Genomic DNA, 15,502 nt, shown 5'->3' with positions numbered 1-15,502 from the left:
ATCAAGACACCAGCAGATTCAGTATCTGGCGAGAGCCCTCTTTCTGGTTTGCAGATGGCCATTTTCTCACTGCATTCTCATATAGTAGAGAAAGAGAGAGATGATTTCTGTCCTGTCTTTTCTCATAAAGGCACTATGCCATTCATGAGGGCTTCACCCTCATTACTCAATTAACTGCCCAAACTCCCCACCTCCAAATACCATCACATGGGGGATTTAAGCTTCAGAATATGAATTGTGAGGAGATATACACATTCAGTCCAAAGTTCATAAGCAATTTGGTGTGTTTAATCCCAAATGGCTGTGATAGATGCTGTTTCTTTCCTTGATCAAGTCTTTTGTTTCCCCAGACTAATGTCTCCAAGATGGAAGAAACCATGTCTTCTTCCTTAATTGTCTTGAAATCCCACCACTTGTTGTTGTGCCTGGAATACTCAATGTCTGATTGTTGAATTAAGGAATAAACAATGCAATACATTGGTACTTCAGTTTGAGATAGGCTGGGATCTGGGACCTGGGACCCTTTGCTGCACTGCTTGCACCTGGACAAACGTCTCCTCAAGCAACAAAATACAAAGAAACTATAAAGGACTAAAAATAACTGCATGCTTGTGCAGTTGGAGCAAATTATGGACAACAAGATACAAAAAGACCAGAAAAACCCAACTGCCAATTCTGAAAAGCCAGGAACAAAAACAGGCTGTCAGGAGCAAAAGCAGGGTCCTGTGCACGCCCCCTGCACTCAACACCACCAAAGCGTGGGCAAACCACCTAAGCCAGCTGTCCCCAACCTTTTTGGCACCATGGACTGGTTTTGTGGAAGACGATTTTTCCACGGACCGGGGAGAGAGGATGTTTTGGGGATGATTCAAGTGCATTACATTTATTGTGCACTTTATTTCTATTATTAATAATAGAAATATAATAGTATTTATAATGTAATATATTATAAGTATACAACTCACCATAATGCAGAATCAGTGGGAGCCCTGAGCTTGTTTTCACTTGCCACTCACTGATAGGGTTTTGATATTAGTCTGCTAGCAATTAATTTATTATGGTCTCTGTGCAGTCAAACCTCTCTGCTAATGATCATCTGTATTTGCAGCTGCTCCCCAGTGCTGGCATCACTGCCTCAGCTCCACCTCAGATCATCAAGCATTAGATTTTCATAAGGAGCGCGCAACCTAGATCCCTCACATGTGCAGTTCACAGTAGGGTTCGCGCTCTCATGAGAATCTAATACCGCAGCTGATCTGACAGGAGGCAGAGCTCAGGCGGTAATGCGAGGGATGGGGAGTGGCTGTAAATACAGATTAAGCTTCCCTCGCTCTCCCTCCACTCACTTCCTGCTCTGCAGCCCGGTTGGGGACGCCTGACTTAAGCCATCCCTCCAGCCTGACCCCTACACACACCCCTACTCTCACCCATATAAGGAACCAGCTCGCCCCCCCCACCCCTTGGGGAGCAAGCAAGAGAATCTGTTACCCTTTTACTTGTTTTCACTCTCCCCAGCTGCAGGGTTCTTGATCTTCCCCAATAAAGCCTTGCCTGAATTTCTTGTCTGGGCTCTAGTCAATTTCTATTGATTGGGGAAGGCCAGGAAGCCTGGTCACTATCAAGATTACAAATGTTTATAAATTGGGACTTCATATGAAAATCATTTTGGTTTCTCTCCACTCAGAGGATCAACAGCAAAATATTGATTTGCTACAATCAGCAGCATTATCCAAGAAAGTAAATCGACTCTTGCCCAGTGGTATTTGGCTTTTATTTGGGAGACAGGAGGTGGTGAGTGCATGGAGTGCCTTTCCATATTTATGTAAGGGAACAGTAATTTGAGTCAAGTATTTACTGAGCAGTAACTTGTCTCGCCATCTTCAGGTGGAAATATCCTGCTGTCTATGGAAATGCTCTTTATTAAGTTGATATCCTAGGAAAATTTTCAATCTGGCCTGTAGAATATCCCAACCCTGGTGCCAAGGATACTTAGGTAGAAACAGGGACTGAAGAACAGTCGTGGTGGAAGATGGGGGTAGGGGACCATGATCAAAGGCACAGAGAAGACATTAGCAAAAGAAAGAGATGAGACAAAGATTATAATGTCTCATAGTTTAAAAACCCCCAAAGTGATAAAAAATGGGTTCCTTCTTATAAATGCATGTCATATAAGGATATATTCAAGAATGATTTCTTTAAAACGAAAATCAGTTGTTTTCACATATGGGAAATATATTTTTAGTCTTTCCAAACCTATTGAATATTTACTTTTCATTTTAAAGACTGGAATAATATAAACATGATTGTAAAGGAAACAGTATTTAGTGGGTTATTGTTTCCTTTTATGAAACTTCCTCAGTTCATTCCTATTTTTAGAATACTATTCTTTTAACTTCTCCATTCATCTGGGTTCAAAAAAACCTTCAATTTTTAATAATTTTTCTGTTCTCTTTTAGAAAATATTTAAACTGTGTCAAACATTAACACAGGCATACTAATTATAATAAAAATCTCAAATTTGAAAGTTTTTCAGACTCACCCTAGAACTTGAATTTTCATACTACAATCTGATGATTACATTAGGATTGCAATGTCTCTGTTAGGTTAAAGGTACACTTCAAAATCCTTAACCAAAGCAAATAAAAATTAAGATGCAAAGGAAATTTAATTTACTAAGAATCAAGATTATTCTTAATCTTGTGAGATCATGAATTATATACTGGATTCAAGAAGCATGGCTTTTATTTAGCAGAATTAGTGGTGCTTTGTGTCAGTGCTGTTTAATAGATACTGCTTGATGTCTAAAGACACTTATTTCCCAAGGTGCTGAACCATAAGAACACCCATTTTTCTCTTACATCGTACCACCTCATTGGAGCTCTTGATTTTCAACACACTTTGAGCAATAGTTTGGGGATAAATGTAGCTTCAGGATTCTCTATTAAGAAAAATGTCATTGCTAAATAGTGTGGCAGTGAACAGTGGTGATTGCAGAGAACAAAGGGAATGACTACTCAGTACCACAGGTCCTGTTAGTGCTCACATCTTTGAGTGGTAAAGAAGTATTTTGACAAAGGAGAATGATAAAGATCCTGTGTAATCTAGTCACGGATGCCTCAGGCTCATGCTTCCTATAGAATGAATTGATCCAAAGCCCTTCTTGTGTAAGAAAGCCCCTCTCCTCAGCTGCAAGATACATTTCTAAATTATTATTGCTTTGCTATCTAGATGTCCTTTTACAGGAGCATATGCTATTAAAATATTACATTTACATATGTGTAAAAATATTAAATATTCATCTTTAATATTTATTTTAAGAATATTAAAACTATATGATTTTTGGTATTTGAGTTTTCAGAGTCTAATTATTAGTAGGAAGGAATACTAGAATCTGGAAGCTGATGACTGTACAAATCAAAGAGATAAAGTGGGAAATAATGAGTTTATAGTGTACTAGAGCTCAGTTGACTAAAGCTTGGCATTACTGATGCCAAGGTCACTGGCCCTACCCCCAAAGAGGAAGAGGTTGCTATTTAAGGACCCATTGGCTCTTATATTGAAATGTCTGCTGTTGGTCACAAATGGGACAGCGTGAACATTTTAATGAGTCCCATAATCCCACTGGAAAAACAATTCAAGCACATTATTGAAAATAAATAGCATTATTTTTACTGATAGTATACAAAGGAAAAGGAGCTGCTTTAAACAGAAAACATAAACAGGCTAACCAAGCTCACCATATGAGCCAGTAATGGATTTAAACACAAAATTCTTAAGAGTGTGGCTTTGAATCTGTTATGACACTTATTAGCTAGGTATCGTTGGACAAGGTATTTAAATTTTCTGTCTGAATTTTAACCATATAGTACCCTCTCCCCACAACACACACACACAGACACACACACACACACACACACACACACACAGAGGTGCTGTCAGGTCTAAAGATGCTCTGTGTGAAAGTACTTAGCATATAGCAGTACTCAATTAAAGGGAGCATGTTGCCTTCATGTGTTGTTTACTTTCCACTGGACAGAGGTCCATGAGCACAGGGACCTTTTAATCACTCTTATTTGCAGCACCAGGCAACACAATTCAGTTTAAATCATCACATGTTTATCGTGTCCTTACTCTAATGCAAGTGTAGTATTATATGCTAAGGCATACAACAAAAAACAGGGGTCAGGCCTCAGGGAGTTCAAACTACTAAAAGATTCACAGACAATTCATAGTAAATACTCTGTAAACACTGGCTGAATTAATAGATGAATAATGGTAAATGGACAATGAATGACTGCTGTTACATCATTTCTGCCTGTCTAACGTTTCTACCTTTCTATATTGAAACACAAAGCCACAACATATTTATGCTCTTTGTCATTGATACTTCTAGTCATTGCTGCTAAATTAATCAGTTGGTGAATGCTACTAATGATTTAAGATGCATATAAGTTATCTTCATGTGTTTCAGTCACTCCAAAATGACTGTAATGACAAATTCATAAACTTGGTTTTTGCAGGAAAACCAAGGCAGGTATTTACCCTTGGTTAAGTTTACCCAAAAAATATTGAATAGTCTTTCTTACCCTCTGTTCCCAGCAGCAAGCTAAAGAAAGAGTCAACATGTACTATAAATTATTGATCTCAAAAACACACTGAGTAAAGTTACTTTCTGCGATAGATACTATTTTAATACCTGGATGGGGACCTAATTTTTTTTTTTTTTTTTTTGGCGGTACGCGGGCCTCTCACTGCTGTGGCCTCTCCCGTTGCGGAGCACAGGCTCTGGACGCGCAGGCCCAGCGGCCATGGTTCACGGGCCCAGCCGCTCCGCGGCACGTGGGATCCTCCCGGTCCAGGGCACGAACCCGCGTCCCCTGCATCGGCAGGCAGACTCCTAACCACTGCGCCACCAGGGAAGCCTGGGACCTAATTTTTAATACATCACTTCATGATAAAAATAAACAGCAAAAGAGTTCTATAAAACCTAGAAAAGTAAAAATAAAACATAATCACTAAAATATTTTGTTAATTTTTATCTTTGTACTTTTTTCCATATTCGGATATATTTTCTATAGTTTAAATACAGTTGTATTTAAAACATGGATTCTTCCTTTTTTAAACCTCACAGTTGTTTTAGATGCACTGCTTTCTTCTGACCACATACTATATATGATCAATCCTACCCCAATTAACCTTTCCACATGGTCATTGCAAAAACAGTGGTCTTCTCTTGACCCTGCTTCAAAGGCATGATTGATTGATCCAGAAGACGGCACCAGAGTTGGAGCAATGAGGGTCTTCATAGGAATCTGAATTTGATACCAAAAGTGAAAATCAGACTAGCTTCTTTCCATTGGCTAGAGCTATACATTGTTAAAAACCAATCTGGAAAGAATCGTGTGTGTGTGTGTGTGTGTGTGTGTGTGTGTGTGTGTATAGATTGATACATACACACATATATAATCTGCTTTCACAATCAAGATGAGATATCCTCAGACAAGTTTCACTTGTTTCTCAGGCTCATTCTTGTTCCTGTCTTTGGGCTGCATGTATTATCACTGTACCCTTAAGGTAAATTAAGTTATTTGCTTAAATTGATTCAGTTTGGGTTTCTGTCACTTACAATCAAACAAGTTCTAATACAACATTATATAAGTGCTTTTCCAGTTAAAGCATAGACAGATCAAATTTAAGTTAAAAAGTATAAAGATTCAGTCTTAGAAGAGAAGAAAGACTAAATTAAAAAATAAATGTCAAAGCAATGAAGATGTCCTTCAATAGGTGAATGGATAAACAAAATGTGTTACATCCATACAACAGAATATTATTCAGCAATAAAAAGAAATGAGCTATCAAACCATGAAAAGACTTGGAGAAAACTTAAATGCATATTACTAAGTGAAAGAAGCTAATTTGAAAAGTCTATACATTGTATGATTCCAACTATACGACTTTGTAGAAAAGGCAAAACTATGGAGACAATAAAAAGATCAGTGGTTGCCAGGGGATGGGGGAAGGAGGGATGAATAGGCAGAGCACAGAATTTTTAGGGCAGGGAAACTACTCTGTATGATAGTATAATGGTGGATACTTGCCATTATACATTTGTCAAAACCCATAGAATGTGTAAAACATAAAGTGAACCTTAAGGGACTCTATAGTTCATTATAATGTAACAACACTGGCTCATCAATTGTAACAAATACACCGCACTAATGCAAGAAGTTAATGATAGGGGAAATTGGGGGATTAAGTGAGGGGATTTATGGGAACTCTATGTACTTTCACTCAATTTTTTCTGTAAATTGCTCAAAAAATATTTTCACTTTCTAATCTATCTCTGCCCGTCTGGAAGCAAATTTGCAAAGACCACTTAATATGTTTCCAATAACAAAAAATTTTATATTTATATTTTTCTATTATACATTGTCATCCACTTGAGGACAGGATTAGTGTCTTGCAAAGCTTCATAATTTGCTTGTAATTTAAGGCAGAGGGATTATGTGTGGGAGGTACACAGTAAATATTTGATAAATAGCAGAAGTACAAACAAATATTCTGTCAACAAGCTGATGTGTAACCTTCAATGATTAAATATCGAAATAACATTTTCAATTAACTCTTGGTTTCTTTTTTATCTATAAACCATACACGTGGCAAGTATAATATTTCTCATGTGTCTAAAAATATAACTCAATTTAAGTTGACTTTCAAGTTACAATTTTGTTTAAGAATAAAAAAGCAAACAAATATAATGTTTCCAATTTGAGAGAACTCCGTTTCCCTTTAATTTGGAATTCAGTCTCCTAGGGCAAATACTCACTAAATTCAGAGTTTCCCTTTTACTCCCTTGTTTCTTAAGATAATTTAAATTACTAAAAGGCTTACATGTCATCCTCTGAAGAAAACTGTGGTCTGGGTGCTGACCTTCTCCTTCCCTGGACCACAATGAGGCTTAGCTACCCTCACCTCCAACCATGGCTGCAAGACTCTGTCCCCTCTGACTCTGCACCACTATCCTCGGCAGGACCACTAATTGGTAGGCATATACCTCTATGGTCTCTTATTTTCAACCTCCAGCTCTCTTCTGGCCCACCAGCCCACCGCCAGCTTACCTTGCCTTTTGGAGATATGTGGGCACTTCAGATGATTTTCTGTGATACTTGCAGGTGCCATGGACCCTGTGATGCTCTCTGTAGTTTTATTTTCCAACCACTGAAAGCCTTAGACCTAAGACATTTGCACTGGCTCTTCTCTCTGTCTGGAGTACACCCCTCCAAGATATCCATGTGGCTCACCTTGTCCTTTGTTAAAATGTTGCCTTCTTAATGAGCCAATTCCAATCACCCTTTAATTTTTAACATCCTCCTGCACTCTTGATTCCCCTTGCTATTTATTCATACTAATTTTCCCATAGTAATTATCACCTTTTAAGCTATTTTCACTTTTTTATTATGTTAATTGTTTATGGTCTGTTCCCATCCCCCATCCCCAATGTAAACTTTTTAATAACATATACTTTTTACCTCTTTATTTGCTGAAAAATCCCAAATGCATAGAACAGAGCCTGGAATATAGTAAATTCTTAATAAATATATTTTGAATCAATATATCTCTGGCCTTTTAAATAAAACTTGTCCTCCATGCAATACAGAACAAGTTTACCCATACAAGTCATATGGAACAATGCTTATCCCTGTTGTTCACACACATTCTACACCCTCCACCCCATCCTACCTCCCTGCTTGCCTGTTCTCTCCCTTCTTATTTACCCCTACCTCTCTGATCTCAGGCTCTATTCTCATATGTTCAAGATTTTTCTTTGATCTTCCTCTTTCACTGGGTGACCCCTTTAGCTTATTCACTTTGCTTCCCCCTTAAATTATGGCTCTGTAAACAGTCTTAGGTAAGGCATAATTTTTTGACCAGTCCTCATAATGCAACTAGAACTTGTACTCTCCCCCACTCTGCTTCGGACAGTCAGTACAGCTGGCAACTAACACCATGGGAGTGAACACAACTGTTTAGAGAGAGGATAGAGTGAGACAAGTTCTGAGTATAGACTCCTGGGAAGAACTACTATGTAAGGGATGAGAAAAGTAGAATAAGTGAGAGGAAGCTAAAAAAATAAAAATTAAAGAAATAAAGAACTCTTGGAAGCCAATGGGGAAAAAATTATTTCACAAAGATAGTGGCCATCGTTAGTACCAATGCTGAAGGACAGTCAAGTAAGATTAGACCTGAAATCCTCCATCGGTTTGAGTAATTAAGCAGGTCATTATGTTCTTAGTAGGATCAGTTTCTGTGGAACTGGGGAAAGGTGGAGCCTAGACACCAGACAATAGTGAGTTGAGCCTTAAGTGATATCATTCCCCCAGCCCATCACCAGGCAGGGAGCTTATCTAAGACCAAAGAACTGCTCAGCCAAACCCAACCTAGATCACCCATCTAAGGCGCATGTGCTAAATAAATGGTGCTGTTTTTAAGTCACTGAATTATGGGTGGGTTTTTTTGTGAAGCAAAATTGATATATGAGCAAACCCGCATCATGTAAAAAAATGGATGAGAAGTTACTTAGGAAGAGAAAGAGTATGAGGATTTGGAAAAGAGATAATAAAGCAAATCACATAAGGGGGTGTGAAAGAGTGGAATTCCAAGCAAATGTGGAGGAAGAGTTGTAGATAGAATGAGCTTATAGGTGAGGAGATAGGAGACTGAGGGAGAGAACTCACAGCCTGAAGACTCAGATTCACGACGTAGAGATGAGTCGGAGGCTTGAAGAGAGTGGCAAAGCTCTCTCACCCCTCTTTTACCACTACACTCTTCCCTCTCCAGCCATTTCTGAATTACCTAGAAATAAATATCACACATAATTTACATCACTGCTTTCTCAGTAATTTTGCTATGCAATGATAATCCAGTTGTAATAATTCTGGAAATTCTTCAAAATAAGTAAGCAGGAGACTACATACATCATTGGAAATTCAAATGATTAGCATCTCCTTATCAGTATCCTGAAGAATTAAAGATAAAACTATGTCACATGACCATTATTTGAAGTTGAAGCAAAACGCTTCAAAATAAACCTGATTTAATCAAATACCAAAAAATAAAAATTATTTTTATTTGGAAAATGGGTGTATGGGCTGAATTGTGCTTCTCACAATTCATATGTTGAAGCCCTAACCCCTGTACCTCAGAGTGTGACTGGAGATAGGACCTTTAAAGAGGCAATTAAGTTAAAACAAAGTCAATAGGGTAGGCCTTAATTTAATATGACTATAAGTGTCCTCATAAGAATGGGAAATGAGAACACAGACAACACGGACAGAGGGACAAATGTGTGAGGACACAGCAAGAAGGGGGCCATTTGCAAACAAGGAAGAGAGACCTCAGAAGAAGCCAACCATACCAACACCTTGATCTTGAACTTCTAGCATCCAGAACTGTGAGAAAATAAGTTTCTGCTGTTTAAGTCTCTCCATTTGCGTTATTTTGTTATGGTAGCCCTAGCAAAGTAATACATGAGGGGATTTTTTAATTAAAAGTAGATCAAGGAAACTAAAGTCATATTTTATAAACATACATCAAGAGGAATGCCAGCAATATGGATTCGTGAGTGAGAGAATGAAGCTGGAACCTAGAGGAAACAGACTAGGTGTGGCACTAGTAATAACCAAGCCTGGTGAAGGACTGACATCTCACTGTAGTAATCAGTAATCCACATAAGATATCTAATGTGTGACCAAGAGACTCACTTCAAGAATGAAGAGGTCCAGTCTGAACTGTAGGGAACCTCAGCATATGCACAGGCACAATCACGGGATGATGCTAAGAGTCAGGCGCATGGGATGTATTTATGTTGCTAGATCTAGAGTGGACTTTGTCAATCTGTAGGTATGGAGAAAAGTCCAGCTCCCAGGCAGAAGAGGATTTGAAAAGCCAGAGGGGACAGTGTCACAGTAGGTAGTCAAATCCCATACGGAAACCATATGGGATTTGCCACACAAACAGCTTGAGCACTGTGCCAGCAGAGTTGAGCCAGCTGAATGGTGGTTGTGGGAAAAGTCATTTGGTAGCAAATGCAGGCTGATTGACCTTGCTGGGACAGGACTAACTCTATAGCTCCGCCTGCTGGTCAAAGCATGAGGTTGTAAACGTACGGCCTATATTTCCAGGGCTGTCCCAGGAGCTGCATTGAGCCAAGCCGGCCAGCAGCAGGAAGTGTCAATGTCTTTGGCTAAAAAGATTAGCAATGTCTACTGGAGGGATACAGACCTGGCATAGAAGCAGCAAGGTATTCTAAAATGAGAAATCTCATTATACTGTTCAAATTGTCCTTTTTACATCCTGAAAAAGAATTTAAAATTTTACGCCACATTTCTGCATTTTTTAGTGCTCTCGTATCTAAAGTAACAAATCTTAGACTGGATTTCTAAATCAATATATCAGGTACTACCCTGATACTGAAAATACTATTAAAAAATGTTGTATGTGTGAGGACGAAGAAAAATCGTTCAAATAAGTTCTCTTGCTTTTTCTGTAAAGCTCATCTCAATACAGGGACACTTCCAAAAAAGCACAAACCCTACCTCCAAAAATCTTTATTAAGATCTTGCAGAGGTAATCTCACCACATATCTTTAGATATGTCCACTATTATTTATAAACCTCATAGAAAAAATTAGTTCAGAAAGGAAAATGATGTTCTAGATATGCTGTTAGCCATAGTTCTGCTATGAAAATGTTAACTAAATCATAACCCCAAAAACCTCAGTGGCTAACAACAACAGACATTTATTTCTCTCTTGTTCGTCATCAAATTGGCCAGGATGGGTCTGCTTCAAGCTGTGGTTCGAGTTCAGTTTCAGGTCTGCTCCACATGCCTCTCGTCCTGGGACCATCTAGATGGCAGAAGGACAAGAAACCACACCTAACCATGCAAACACATTTGGAACTTCAGTTCATGTAACATCTGCTAACATTTCATCAGCCAAAAAGTCACATCACCAAACCTGAAGTCAGTGGGGTGGGGATGTACACCCCTCCTACTCTAAGGGGAGGTACTGCAAAGGCTATGAATAATCCAATCCATCAGAATAGTTTGTCAGTAGTTGTAGCTACAGAATCTTCAAGAGTACTGGAGATTAGTGGTGAATTTCCTGCCTTGTCGCTCCAGTTTCTAGGAACATGCAGCAATACGTCGTGACTTCTACAAATATGGATTTGTACCTGCTGGCAAATTCTGTCTTTGTAACGAGGAATATGATTCATCAAAGGCAACATGTCTACATCCTTTGTCTTTTAGGTGGTTGAACTATTAAATAAAATGATTCCTTTGACTTTTATTCAGAGTTTTTATTGAGTTAATAAAAGTAATCATGTATGTCAGCAGGGCAGTTAAAATATCACCAACTGGCCAATGTAACATAACAGAAATTCACAAGACTATCTTTGGAGGCCATTACCATATGTTACATCACAGTTTAATTTGCTTTGACCAGTGATCTGTAAGAAAGAGATCTCAGATATAGAATTAATGGCACAGCAAAGAATCTAAGGCTTAGACAGGAAAAACAAGCCTTCAAGTACTGATACAGTGTTGTGCCCTGCTTAGTTTTTAAACCAGGCTCTAAGCTCCATCAAAATGAACATCTCCTACTAGTTTAAGCAGAAGTGACCACTGAGATTTGCAGTCTTTTGTGAAGAAGTAGAAGACAGAACACTGTGTCTACTCACTTATCTTCTCTGGTTGATATTCTTTGCTTAACTAGTCACCTAGTCTAGTGGTTTTCTGATGTGTTAGCAACCTTGACCCATCTCTGGACTCAGTCATTTTCACTGTCAGTCTTCACACCTGGACCAATTCCCTAACCCATGTCATTTGAAAGGAGGCCTTTCATCAAGAGATTAATGAAAATTAATGTATCAGAATATATTAGAAAAAATAAAAATACAAACTAAAAACTACCAGAAGCTACTTAAGACTCTAGAAATTGGGAGTTTGCAATTTGCACACTTGGATTATGAACATCAATATCAGTAACGGGGCAAGAATAGAGACACCTGCACATTACAGGAACATGGGTTCTTCAGTAACCCACTTTCTGATATTGTATAAATGTCAGCTCAGTATTACTGAGCTTATTTCTTCTGAGAACCTGTTACCATTTTTATTTCTTTGTAGTTCTTACAGTTGTATAATGCAGAGACTCTGATTGGGATATTCCATGGAGTTTTGGAACAATAAAATTCTTGCCTCATTGAAGGCCCCTTAATTAACAGACTTGTCCTTCACCATGCACATTCAGACAAAAATAAGGAATTCAAATTACTTGTCTTTACTATGATCCCTGAGAGTCCTGACTTAAAAACAGCCTAGGCAAATGGGAGTTGAAATGTGAACATCATTAGGATGCCTGGAGAGTGACTTTTGGGAATACTAGACTCCATCATGATGGATGAAATTCTGTAGACTTAACTACATTTACAGAGTCAGAGACGGAGAAAAGAACCTCCATTTTTCACTCTGTATAAATACAGCAGGAACCGCCTAGCAAAAGGAGGGAACTCTTGGAACAGAGGGGCCCCAGTGCCGGGTCTGGGTGAGCCAATGGTGTGGGACAAGGGAACGCCTCATCCTCCCCTTTGATTATTTTCTCCTTTCCCTCAGCATCACTCCCTCCACCCTCAACTTCCTTCTGTCCTTCCTCAAGCAATCTCTAATTATCTACTTAAACCTTCTTATTTCTTCCGCTTTTCCTCTAACAGCAAGTGCCTGACTTGCTAACTGAGATTGTGCAAAACGAAGGAAAGTAATCCACCATGAGAGTCTTTCCTTCTCAGATCGACGCCTCCACTGACCAACAGAAGAGCTACAGTGCTTATTCACGACCTCTCCTCCCACTGTTGGCTTGTTTTATCTTGTATTTTCCTTCCTCTAGTTGATCTGCTCTTGCCTTTGCTTTCTTTCTTCTCTCTCTGATCTCCATACTTCCCTTTGCTTTCAGATTCTCTCATTCCCTTTCTTTTCCTTATTTCCATTCTACTTTCCCATGTGCCTGGATATGATTACTTCTATTCAAATCATCAAATTATGATCATGAAGGAACCTTAGAGACCACGCAGTTGGAAGCATTCATTCTACACATGAGGAAGCTGAGGTCCAGAAGACTGCAACCCTCTCAACATCACCTTGCTTGTATCTGAACTCAGTTTAGGAAGGCAGAAGCACTGACACCAGCTCATATTCTCTTCCCACAATGGCTAGCAGAATTGTCAGCACCTGAGTGACAGCTTTCATCCATTATTCTCACAACAGCACCTATTTATTGACAGCCAACAATGTGATATTGGTCATCTTTGAACATGATGCAAGTCCAGATTTCTGCCAGCTACAAATCAGAATCAAACAACATCTTAAGCCACCAAAAGTTCATCCCACTGATGCCCTTCTCCCACCAGTCCCATATGTTTCAGTGTCTAATCTCAGAGACATTGTTCATGTTCTTTCCTAGGTGAGAGGATTACCCCTTCCCACGCTCTGAGTACAGGGAATAGAATCATGGTGTGAAAATGGGCAAGGCAGACATAGTGCCAAACCTCAAACCATATATTTCAGAAGTACAGGATGTCCTGCAGTGGGCAAAGCCTTCCACTATTAGAGATCCTAGCTCTCAGGTGGATGCACTGTGGTCTGTCTAGCCTTTAAGCTTTTAAATAACTTGTTGTTTCTGCTGCTGCTTTTTATTTGTTTGCTCACTTGCCTGCTTGCTTACTTGGTCGTTTCTTTAATCTCAGAGACTGATGAGGGCAAATTTTCTAAAATAAAATTAGAACTAAAAATATTTCCCAAGTTTCCTTCCATTACATGAGTTGCATTTTCATATTTTCTAATTCTAATAATTAAAAGCAAGAACAATGATGACTAACATTTACTGAGGGCTTATTCTGAGGCACTGTGCTTATTCTTTACATGGACTACCTCATCCCATCCTCACAGAAGTTCCATAAATCAGGCACTATTATTAGTCTGCATTGCAGATAAGTTAGCAATTAGAGGTAGCCAGGATTGGAATCCAGGCAGTAGACTTGGGAGCTGGCACTCTGGAGGTATTTCCATAAGGAAGGGGCTACAGCCACTGCAGCTGTTTCCGGTTCAGTTCACCCTTTTCCACAAGGAGTTCATCTGCTGAAGCACTTTGAGTCTGAGTTCTTGGGCTGTAGCAAAGCAGTGGATCTCTTTTCTGACATCCAGCACCCACTACCAAGCTACACTTGAATCCTAGTAATGCCTTATAAATTATAATTAACAACAACAAAGGACAACAAAGGATTGTCCTTTCTGCCGTTAGCATTATTAATCTGATCCTGAATTGGCCCAGCAAGTGTACTCAAATTCTGCTTAGCCATTTCTTCTACTGGCAAAGAACAGAGGACTTACCCCTACACTCATCATGTCCTCATTTGCATTTCATCTCATACAGATGATCTATTAAACAAGTCATTTGTAACTTATCCTTGTCAAACAGATTAAATGTAGCTGGTCTCACACAAATGCATAAATTGCTTTCAAAATTTTCCGAATTTCAACAATCAACAAAGAGCTAACGTTTTGGCAATGCAACATGTCCTCATCTAATACAGAAACCAGGAGCCTTTCCATAGAGGTTTTATTGTCATGCACAGAATTTAAAAACTGAAACATAAATTCACAAGCCAACTTTTGCTTTTCAGATGGTACAGCATCTCCTTCTGCAGATTAGGGCTGTGTTCTTTCTAAAAGGAAACCTGTAATTTAGAAATAGAACCTTTGAAAATAGTGCCAGCCTAAAAACCTAAGACAAATAGCAGGTGTTTATGGCTGATGCTGAACAGTCCCTAATTGCAGGTGGCACGTGCAGGAGAATGAATCAATTTAACTCAAGCCATTCCAAGCTTAAAACACATAAATAAAATGGAGGAATTTATGCACTACACTTCTGCTAGAATTTTCATTTACTTTCAAAAGACTTTGCTTTCTCCCATTGATAATTTTTATTCAGAAAAGGAAAGGAAAAGGTCACCTCAAAAATTCCTTTGCAAAGATAATCCTCCTAACTGGGAACTTTATCACATTCCTCTGAGACCGGACTCCTTCAAGTTAAGTATTTCATTATCTTCTATAATATCTCTCTCTCTACTAGCTCCCATTTTTTTCAACTAATTTGAACATATCCAGATTTCTTCTTTTGTGTAAAAAAATAAAACCACTTTTAACAATGCTTTCTTTCATATTTATTAGAAAAACAGTCTATTCTTGGGGCCTTCACTTCTCTTATTCATTCTTTAATCTATTCATGCATTCATCCATTCATCCATCTGTTCATTAATTTAACAAATTCTTATTAAGCAACTACTATACATAAAGCATTGTATTAAGTGCTGTTGGGAAAAATACATAAATAATCATGTTCTGTGTTTATCCCATCATCTATTTGCCACAAAGGTATATATATTAA

This window comes from Phocoena sinus, chromosome 5 (assembly GCF_008692025.1).
Source record: "Phocoena sinus isolate mPhoSin1 chromosome 5, mPhoSin1.pri, whole genome shotgun sequence".
Classification (NCBI taxonomy): Eukaryota; Metazoa; Chordata; class Mammalia; order Artiodactyla; family Phocoenidae; genus Phocoena; species Phocoena sinus.
This window is presented reverse-complemented; position numbering follows the sequence as displayed.